Here is a 9,118-nt window from a genome sequence, read left to right on the forward strand (position 1 = left end):
TAAGTTCCGTTATTGAATATTATAGGTGTGTAAACTCAGCAAAATATTCTAAAAGAGTCCAGTAGCCCATAATAGCATTGGGTCTTCTGTTTAACTGGAAATGTCAGAATTGATTATAGTTTGACCCACCTTATATCCACATTGTAACTTTGCTATGTGAATTACCCCTGACAAAGGGCTTCAGTGGCAACCCACTTCTGGGACCTCTCACGTCTCTCAGAAATTTATTCCCATTCCTTAATAAACCTTCCCTACTCTTAATCTCCTTTGTCCTTTGGATTCCATTCTTTGATTTCAGGAAACACAAACTCAGCATATCTGACATCTATCAGGTTGGGAGTTATACTTCCCCCTATATCGCTGGCATGCTATGGAGTAGTTCTGCTGCTATGTATGTACCATAAAAAAGCCTCTCCTGATTTATGCTTCTCAACATCGTTATCTCCAATCAGATTTTACTGACTGATATTGTTTCAATAAGCCAAGGGAGTATAGCCAATACTCATGTACAGAACACAAGGGTCCGTCCCTGGAAGAAAACTTGGTTAAAAAGAATTGAGCACTCACTTCACACAGATACACACTGATTCACATCTTAGTTGCATACTGATGCCAAGGTCAGAAAGAAGTGTGGGAAAGGAGATGCTTTTAACAACACAATTAGACGTGGAGTAGGTGTTCAGTCTCATGTTTTGTTGACTCTAGGGAGCACATGAAGAGAGATGTGAGATATGGTGAATGTGCTCATGAGGGAGGGACAAAGACAGAGCCCCCAATAGCAGACAGTGAGACACACTCCTTTATAAGCGATCAAAACAAGGACAAAGTGAGAGAAAAAAGAACTAGCCTCTGATTGTGGGTATTCTATGCTTACAGTGAAAGCCACACCATACCTAAGATTAGCTGGGCATAAGAGCTGGTTTGAGCCTTTATCTATTTCTTTCTTTTTCAATCCTGTGATGAAAAACAAAACTCTTACTGTTCCTCTTTAGAGTAGCCTCACCAGAGAATCACTCATGTCTACAAGAAGTTTTAGCTTTCCTTATAAAGGTGAGAGTGCTGAGATAGGGAAAAAATATAATATTAAAATGGTGAAAATGGCTGAATTGGTAAATAAGTAACACAGATTTGTTTCTTTTTTTATTGTGGTAAAATACACATAATAAAATTTAACATTTGAACCATTTTTAAGTATGCAGTTCAGTGATATTAAATATGCTCACAATGTTACTAGCACAGCTATCTATCCCCAGAACTCTGAATTCTTTTTTTATAACTGGGTACAAAATACTTTGTCTTACAAAACTGAAACTAAATGCAATACTGAACAGTTACACCCTACTCCCCTCTCTACCATCCTAGGAGCACATTTTACTGTCAGTATGATTTTTACTGCTCTAAGGGTAACCCACACTGCAAAATGGAACTTTGAAAGTTAGAGTTTTTTCTTGCAGATGTAGTTCTCCAAGCTTCCCCCTCAAGAGCACATAACCAACATCCCCCAGTCTCAGCCCAGAGGACAGAATATGCAGATTCCCACCCTTTGCTCTCCACAAGAAAGGGCCAATGGGCTGAAGATCGATGGAGGTGAGAAGCAAGTGCAAAGATCTGCATTGTCTCTCTGTTTTGCCCTCCCCTCTGTCCCTTACTATACAGACACTTGCCTGCCTATACAAGGGGAAATGGTGATTTGTGCTAAAAGACACATAGTCATGAATTCCCTTAAAACAATCCTTTGTACTTAGAACACATTTATCCCATTGTTCTTGCACTTCTTGCAGCAGTACTGGAAGTCCCCTGTCCTGTCTTTAGTTATGCTGTCCTGGTGGCCTTGATGTACCAAATCCATTCAAAACACTTCTCTTTCATGGTCATTTCAAATTTGGGTAACAGCCAGAAGTTGAACAGTGCCAGATTCGGTAGATGAGGACATCACTTTCATGACCTTGCCTTTCCATTGAATGGCACTGGCAGACACAATCAACATGTTTTTTATTACATCTCATAAAGACGCTCATGAGAGAGGACTCCAGAACTGCTGCAGAAAGTAGTGGGAACCATGGGATAAGTGTGTTCAAAGTAAGGGCGAGGACCCCGGGGAGATTCATGACAGTGTCTTGTGCTGCAAATTAAAAAAAATAAATAAACATTGATTATGAATTTCTATCACATCTGTTAGTGTTATAGGCAGCTAACTTAGAAATATTACAGGCAGGGCTTGGAGGAAAACAGACACCTCACTGTGGGCAAGATCTCAAGATGAAAGATAAATCAAAAAGCATCCACATACTTCCTAAAGATAAACATCAGAAATTAATATTCTAAATAGGCTCTATCACCTTGAGAAAGCCATAAAGAGTCACTAACTCAGCCTCCTATGGGAAGATCCCCGTTCTATATTCATGCCTGCTTGCCACATGCCTTACTTTCCCATTTGATCCTGATTTAATCAATTTTACCTGAGCAATTATACTTGTAATCTTATTGGTTGACCATAGTCCACCTAGCGAGTTCCCATGTTTCTCACCTTGGACCCACCTCATCTCTTGGATTTGCTCTGAAAGGTAGGTTCCTTGGCACCCCACTTAGGACCCCTTCTGTCTTCTCGGTCAGAAGCTTTCTTTCCCCAATCAGTATAAGGACTGGGGGTATAGCTTAAAGCTTAAGTACCTGCCTGACAAGCACAAGGTCCTGAGTTCAATCCTGGGTACTACTAAAAAACCAAAAAACAGATAAATATATTCTGCTCTTAACCTTCAGTGTTCCTAAAAGGCACTCTTGGAGTTTAGAGAACATGAACTCATCCTGGCATCTAGCAGGGTGCAAGGGGTTTTTCCCTGTATCACTAGGTGCAGCCAGCTTGTCTCAACAGGACACATTTCTGCAGGGCCATCCTAGATTGAGCTCAGTAGAATGTACTGGCAACCTCTGCTGAAACTGCATCAGCTCAGCTTCTTCCTCTACCCAGTCCTCATTCCTCGACTTCCCCACAGGTGTTGGGTCAGAGAATCCCCCTTCAACAAACCGCATACAAAGGAAAAAAGGGAGAGAAAGAAGGGGATGCTTGGAGAAAGGGAGGGACACATGGATGGAGGGAAGAAAGGGCAGTGTGTATGTGTGTGTGTGTGTGTGTGTGTGTGTGTGTGTGTGTGAATAACAAGGAAAAAGAAAGGAAGAAAGACAGAGATAGAGATAAAGACCTTAATCCCAGTATTCTGGGAGGCTGAGGTAGAGATAAAGACCTTAATCCCCAGTATTCTGGGAGGCTGAGGCAGGAGGATCCAGAATTCAAGCCCAGCCAACGAAGTGAAAAACATAAAAGCGCTGAGGAAGCAAAACATCTGTCAACATTTGAGCGATGTTCGTCGGGAGGTTTTGCCTGACTGCTCTCCAGATAACTCACCCCCAGCTGGCACTGTGCGGAAATGCATCCACCTCAGCCAAGCAGCAATGAGGAGCAGAAACCGGCTCAGAGCTGCTCGGCAGCAGACATCCCGGCGCTCGGGCTCGCGCTCTTGCTGAGCCCAGCCGGGCGGGCAGAGCCAACTGGGGCCGGGTAGAGCCGAGCCGAGCCGAGCCGAGCCGAGCCGAGCCGAGCCGAGCCGAGCCGAGCCGAGCCGAGCCGAGCCGAGCCGAGCCGAACATGGGAGGGGAGGGAGAAGGAGGGGAGGGGAGGGGGAAGGAGGGGAAGGGAGGGGAGGAGGGAGGGAGGGGAGGGGAGAAGAGGGTAAGGCAGGGGAGGGCAGGGGAGAGGAGGAAGGGAGGGGAGGGGAGGGGAAGGGAGGGGGATGGAGGGGAGAGGAGGTTACAGGAGGGGATGGGAGGAGAGGGTTCCCGTCCCTTCTCTTGTCTCAGGCATTTGGAGAAAGCTGAAAGCGCCAGGCAGCCGTCACCCCACACCTGCAGATGTCACCCCAGCAGGGCACAGCAGAGAGGGGCTCACATCGAAGCTGCGCAGGGGATGGAGGGGAGGGGAGGCTCTGTGACTCCCAGGCCAGCCATGGCCAGGGCAGAGAGCACCCAGGAGAGGAGCAAGACTTCCTCCCGACCAAGGCAGACAGAGAGAACCCAGACAGAGGGCGCTCTTGGGGGCCTCGGCCTGGAGCCTGGATGCCCAGAAAGCACAGTGCACTGTGCCGCTGGAAGACACCCACGGTCCTTCGCCCCCAGCCAGCCCTATTGGTGTTTTTATTTTGAGACAGGCTCACACAGGGTCTTCCAAGCTGGGCTCCAACTTGCGAGCCTCCTGCCTCAGCCTCCCAGAGTCCTGGGTACAGGCGTGCGAGGCCACCACACCTGGCAAGAAGGAAAACCTAAACATCCCTCCCTCTGTGGGACTAGCTGAGAAGGCGCCTTGAAACCCTGCACCGTGTTCTGCAGCTCTCTTTTCTCTGTCTCTGTCTCTGTCTCTGCCTCTCTCACATGCACACACATAACCACTGCCCCAGTGGAGCAGAGTGGGGATGAGGCCACCACCCTACGTGGCACGGGCTCAGGACTCCGGAGGAAGCACATGGTCTCTGCGAAGTTCTGCCAACTGAAGCCTTGACAGAGACGTTCTGTGCTGGCTGGAGCCAGGCCCGGCGGCGCTGATAAGCAGGCTCTTCCTGGAAACAGCCGGCCCAAGGGAACACACAGGGTGCGTGTGGGCCAGAGGACACAGGGGGCAGCGTGGTCGGGTAGCCAGACCGCACCTTGGCCACCTTTGCTGCATTGTCACTTTTGGTTCAGGCCACACTCGTGGTCACAGGGAGAGAGATGCGTGGTGACCAGCTGCTCTGCTGGGGGAAAATTCCAAGCTAGTCTTCCAGAGAGCTTCAGATTACTGCTCTACCACAGTCTTATTCAGGGATGGTTTTCATAGGAAATGGTGGGGAAAAATCCCTCCAATGAGCCTGACTTAGGCAGCTGCTACTACTTCTCTACTACATAGAAAAATAAATGGCCCAAGGTTCAAATATACATGGACTAATGGGCAATCAGCAAATGAGTTGTTTTCTAGGTCAGTGTCAGGGAGAGATTTATTCTTGGGTCCAAAAACATGGATTCACATTGACTTTTGTGTTGTTGTCACAAAAGTAACCAGTGTTGAGTTCCCAATATGACACTGTCCATCATAAAGACTGACTGACTTCTTGGTGACAAGTTGATTGCACTGTATCCTTCCCATCTTAGCAAGGACCTTCTGACAAGAAATGAAAAATTCTAGGAATGGGCTAGCCTTCCCTGCCTGCAGGGACTCAGCCAGTACCTCCCTCTGAAGTCTTAGAGGAAATTGGATTCACTGATGTGGGATCTGGTATAATATCACATCATGCTATAGTATAGAAAAGAAACACCAGAGTGGGCTCATGAGCATGGAGTCCACTGCTTCTGTTTCATTCTGTCCTGTGTAGAATCTGCTAAAGATACAGGTCAACCCCAGCTTGGAGGCAGTTCTTAGCAAGGATAGACGGCGAACCTTTAAGGTACTGTATGTGTCTGGATTCTGAGATGGTTCTGTGTCCTCAGTAAGAACCATACATAGATTTGGGAACCAAAGAATGGTGTGGCAAGAAAGGAACTGTGTACCCAGTACTCTCAGTGATCCCTGGGGAGAGGGCCCCTGTGCCTCTGCCCCCAGCACCTTCAGCCAAAGGAGCTTCTAAAACAAGTGTCCTGGGGTCCTGCCCCTTAGCTCAGTTCTTTAAGTGGCTGCTTCAACAAAGCAGTCAGGCTCAGGTTGCTGTGGTTCGATCCCCACAACACAAGACAGCCAGTCATGCCTTGAAGGCATTCGGCGCAAAAAAACCAAAAAAAAAAACAAAAAAAAAAACACTTCTGCCATTTAAAACAAGTGTCCTGATGATCTAGGAACTCTCAGGGTCAGCTGGGCACTTGGGGCTCACTTGTGCCAGAGGACCAGCAGTCCAGAAAGGAGCCCCCTTATCCCGGAGGTCATGATCATGAGCCCTGGAAGCTGTGGAAGGAGGGTGTCATGCCTGGGGTGCAGGTTATGCAGCTTCCCTCAAATACCAGTGAGGAGGGACTGGTGAGATGGCTCAGTGGTCTAAAGCACCTACTTAGAACAAGCTTAGCAAAGCACAGGGACCGCGGTTCAATCCCCCAGCACCACATGCCAGCCAGCCCCGCCCCCTGGTGGGCTGAGCTGGCCACACACACACACACACACACACACACACATAAATAAAAATTAAAAAAAAAAAACAAATACCAGTGAGGACATGGAACTGGGTGGCACTGAAGGTGGCCCAGGAAAGTACTCAGCCCCCAGACACCTGTCTGAGAATAGAATACCTCTTGTTGAGGCCAAGACTCAGTCATGGTAGTGACTGATTATCTTACTTACTTTTCAAGTTGCTGACACAAAATACCTAACACCCAAAGTTAAAGGAGGAAAGGTTTATTTGGCTTACAGTTCCTAGAGACCTCAGGGTATAGTCCGCTGGCTCCAAGGCAGGATGGCATGGCAGAGGAGAAAACAGGCAAGGATGAAGTGCTAGGCAGCGGTGGGCCAGAGGCACATAGGCTCCAGGGGGAAAGAGTGACCCTGGGGTAGGAATGGGGGAGCCGGAGCATTACCCACAGGGCAGGCAGAAGGCAATAAGTAACAAGCAAGCTTGTGCAAGAAGTGGCCAGAGCAGCTTCTTTCTGTGTGTTCACAGTCTATCCTGGCTACCAGCCCCATGCACACCCAGCACTATGCCAAGCTGATCAGTGAACTAATTTAGTAATCATACACTCTTAATTCGAGCATCGCACACTAGATTGAGCTACCTCTCAAAAAGCCTTACCTAAGATCACATGACTTTGGAGGGACATCTACACATGAGCCATAACACTGCTCATGACTAGCAGCACTGAAACGGTAGCTTTCCAGGGGAGCCAGGCCCTTTCACAGAGTAGGACATGCCCCTCACTGGATTGGCATCACTTGGGGACTTCTCAGGGCAGGGACACAGGCTGGCCATGTTCACCCAACTGGGAAGGCCATGCCTTCTCCCGAGGTCCCTGTAAGACAAGCTGAAGCTGTCCCAGAGCCTATACCTCAACTGTTTCTCCCTGCTTCGGCCTTTGCTTCCTTTAGTATGGATCCCCAGAATCCTCCAAATGAGATTTCTGCACATTATTCTCCATCTCATTCTTCCTCTTAGAAACTTTTTTTTGTACCAGGGATTGAACTCAGGACCTTGTAGTTGCCGGGCAGGTGCTTAGACTGCTGAGCTATAGACCCAGCCCTGAAACTCTTATTCATTCATATTAACTCCTATTTTAAAATACTCTAGAGCTGGCAAAATAGCTCAGCAGTCTAAGCGCCTGCTTTGGTAAACAGGGACCAGGGCTCGATCCTGGCACCATATGCTGAGCCGGCCCTGCCCGCAGGCATGCTGAGCTGGTCACCCAGACCAGGTGTGGTGGCTCACGCCTGTAATTGGAGTGCTGGAGAGGCTGAAAACAGGAGCACCACGAGTTTGAGCTGTATAGTGAGACCCTGTACCAAAGATATAAAATAAAATACCCTAACACCAATCTTTAAAAATTCATCACACTAGTCTTGAAATAGGCTTATGTGACTTTCAGTCATTTAACATCATTCAATGAGTACCACTCCTAAACTGAGTCCATTTGTCCCAGTAGGTATCTTTCCTCCTGCTACTGAGAACTATGCCCTTCTACATTCAAAAACACAACCCTGGCTTGGTATCTTTACATCTCCTGGTTCTGTCAAGTCAATCTGACTGACTTTTTCCAAACTTGCCACTGATTTCTATTAAGACTCAGACCCATGTCCAGAGATAGATGTTTTGATATAAGCTACCACAGTAATTTTGTTTTAAATAATTCATACAGAGCATTATATAGTGCCCCATAAAAGGTTCTGAAACCTTTTCCATCAGAATGAATATTTTTTTCCCTACAGCAGAAACATGTGATGTACTTGCCTGCTTCAGTTTCAGGATAATCTGCACAGTAAGTGACAAAATGTTCCCCAGTTCACAGGTTTTGCACTGTCTTAACTTTTTGGGGTTTTTGTGTATTTCCCTTGGAATTCAATATATAAATCTTGCCAAGTGTACTTGGAAACAATTGTCCATGACATGAATTGTTCTTTCACATTTTATCTAAAACCAATCGGAACACCTATTATATTCCCTGACCCTTACTTAGAAGAAGCTAAGCAGCTGCAGGAACAGATAATGGAAAAATGAATTTCCCCAGCTGTTTACTTCAAACTTTGGCAGAGGCTGTCAGGATGTGCCCAGAGGCAGCTCATCCTGTTAATCAGTATCAAAATAATTTAGATGATAAGAGTATTACCGAAATAAAACATCTATCAACTTCTTCTCATACAGATACATGACTTCCTGCAGAATAACGGAAAGCTACTAGACAAATGAATTATTCACTCCATTAAATTCAGTTTTATAACTTTATTATTCATAATGCACCTGACTAACACCACAATGTCAAGTACAGTGTATGATGTACAACATTGTTTTTTTTTTTAACAGGACCAATTTTAACAGATAACTGTTCAGTTAGATACCTGGCCACTGATCATCTAGGCCTCTACTCCAAGGTCATTAACAGGATTCAACCGCAGGCTACATAAACTATAAAGTGATTTGGATCTTGTCTTTATACCATATAGAATAATTAACTAAAAGTGGATCAAATACCTTAATGTAGAAGTTAAAAAAATCTGTAGAAGCCAGTCCTAGCCCAGGCCCGGTAATTGTGTGGGAGAGCCTCTGGCTGCCCTGGGCTGGTGTGACCTACTGGTCTCAGCCCTGGTGCAGTGTGGGTGAAACCCTCTTGGGACGCTCCCCATCACTCCGTAGTACACCCCCACACCCCGCACACAGAGTAGGAATTTATGTTGCGTTCCGGGAACCCCCAGATCCAGTCCTAGTCCAGGCCCGGTCAGTGTGTGGGAGAGCTGCCTCTCCCCCCTACTCCACCTTGTCCCATTCAGACTCAGCTCAGTCCTGGCATACAGGCCTGGGGTAAAACCCTGCAGCTTCAATCCCTGCAGAGAGTGTAGGGGATAGAATCACCCAGTTAGTCCAGTAGCAGATCATCTTGCCAGAGGAGCAAAACAGGTTCACCCCAAGGG

The 9,118-nt window shown here is 47.0% G+C and overlaps 1 protein-coding gene across 2 annotated transcripts in view; it reads right to left on the reverse strand.

The window, feature by feature from the left end:
- The window catches only part of F8 (coagulation factor VIII), a 162,631-nt gene that overhangs the window by 142,571 nt on the left and 10,942 nt on the right, over positions 1-9,118 (reverse strand). Inside the window, exon 1 of one of the 2 annotated variants that reach the window (XM_023708466.1) lies at positions 3,404-3,477. The exons of the other annotated variant lie outside the window; for it this stretch is intronic. The gene's annotated coding sequence lies outside the window, so the exon portion shown is untranslated. Of the gene's footprint in view, positions 1-3,403; positions 3,478-9,118 lie in introns of those variants that run through there. 2 annotated transcript variants of the gene reach the window in all.

The sequence above is a fragment of the Octodon degus genome, unplaced genomic scaffold (assembly GCF_000260255.1).
Source record: "Octodon degus isolate 3935 unplaced genomic scaffold, OctDeg1.0 scaffold00373, whole genome shotgun sequence".
NCBI classification, from domain to species: Eukaryota; Metazoa; Chordata; class Mammalia; order Rodentia; family Octodontidae; genus Octodon; species Octodon degus.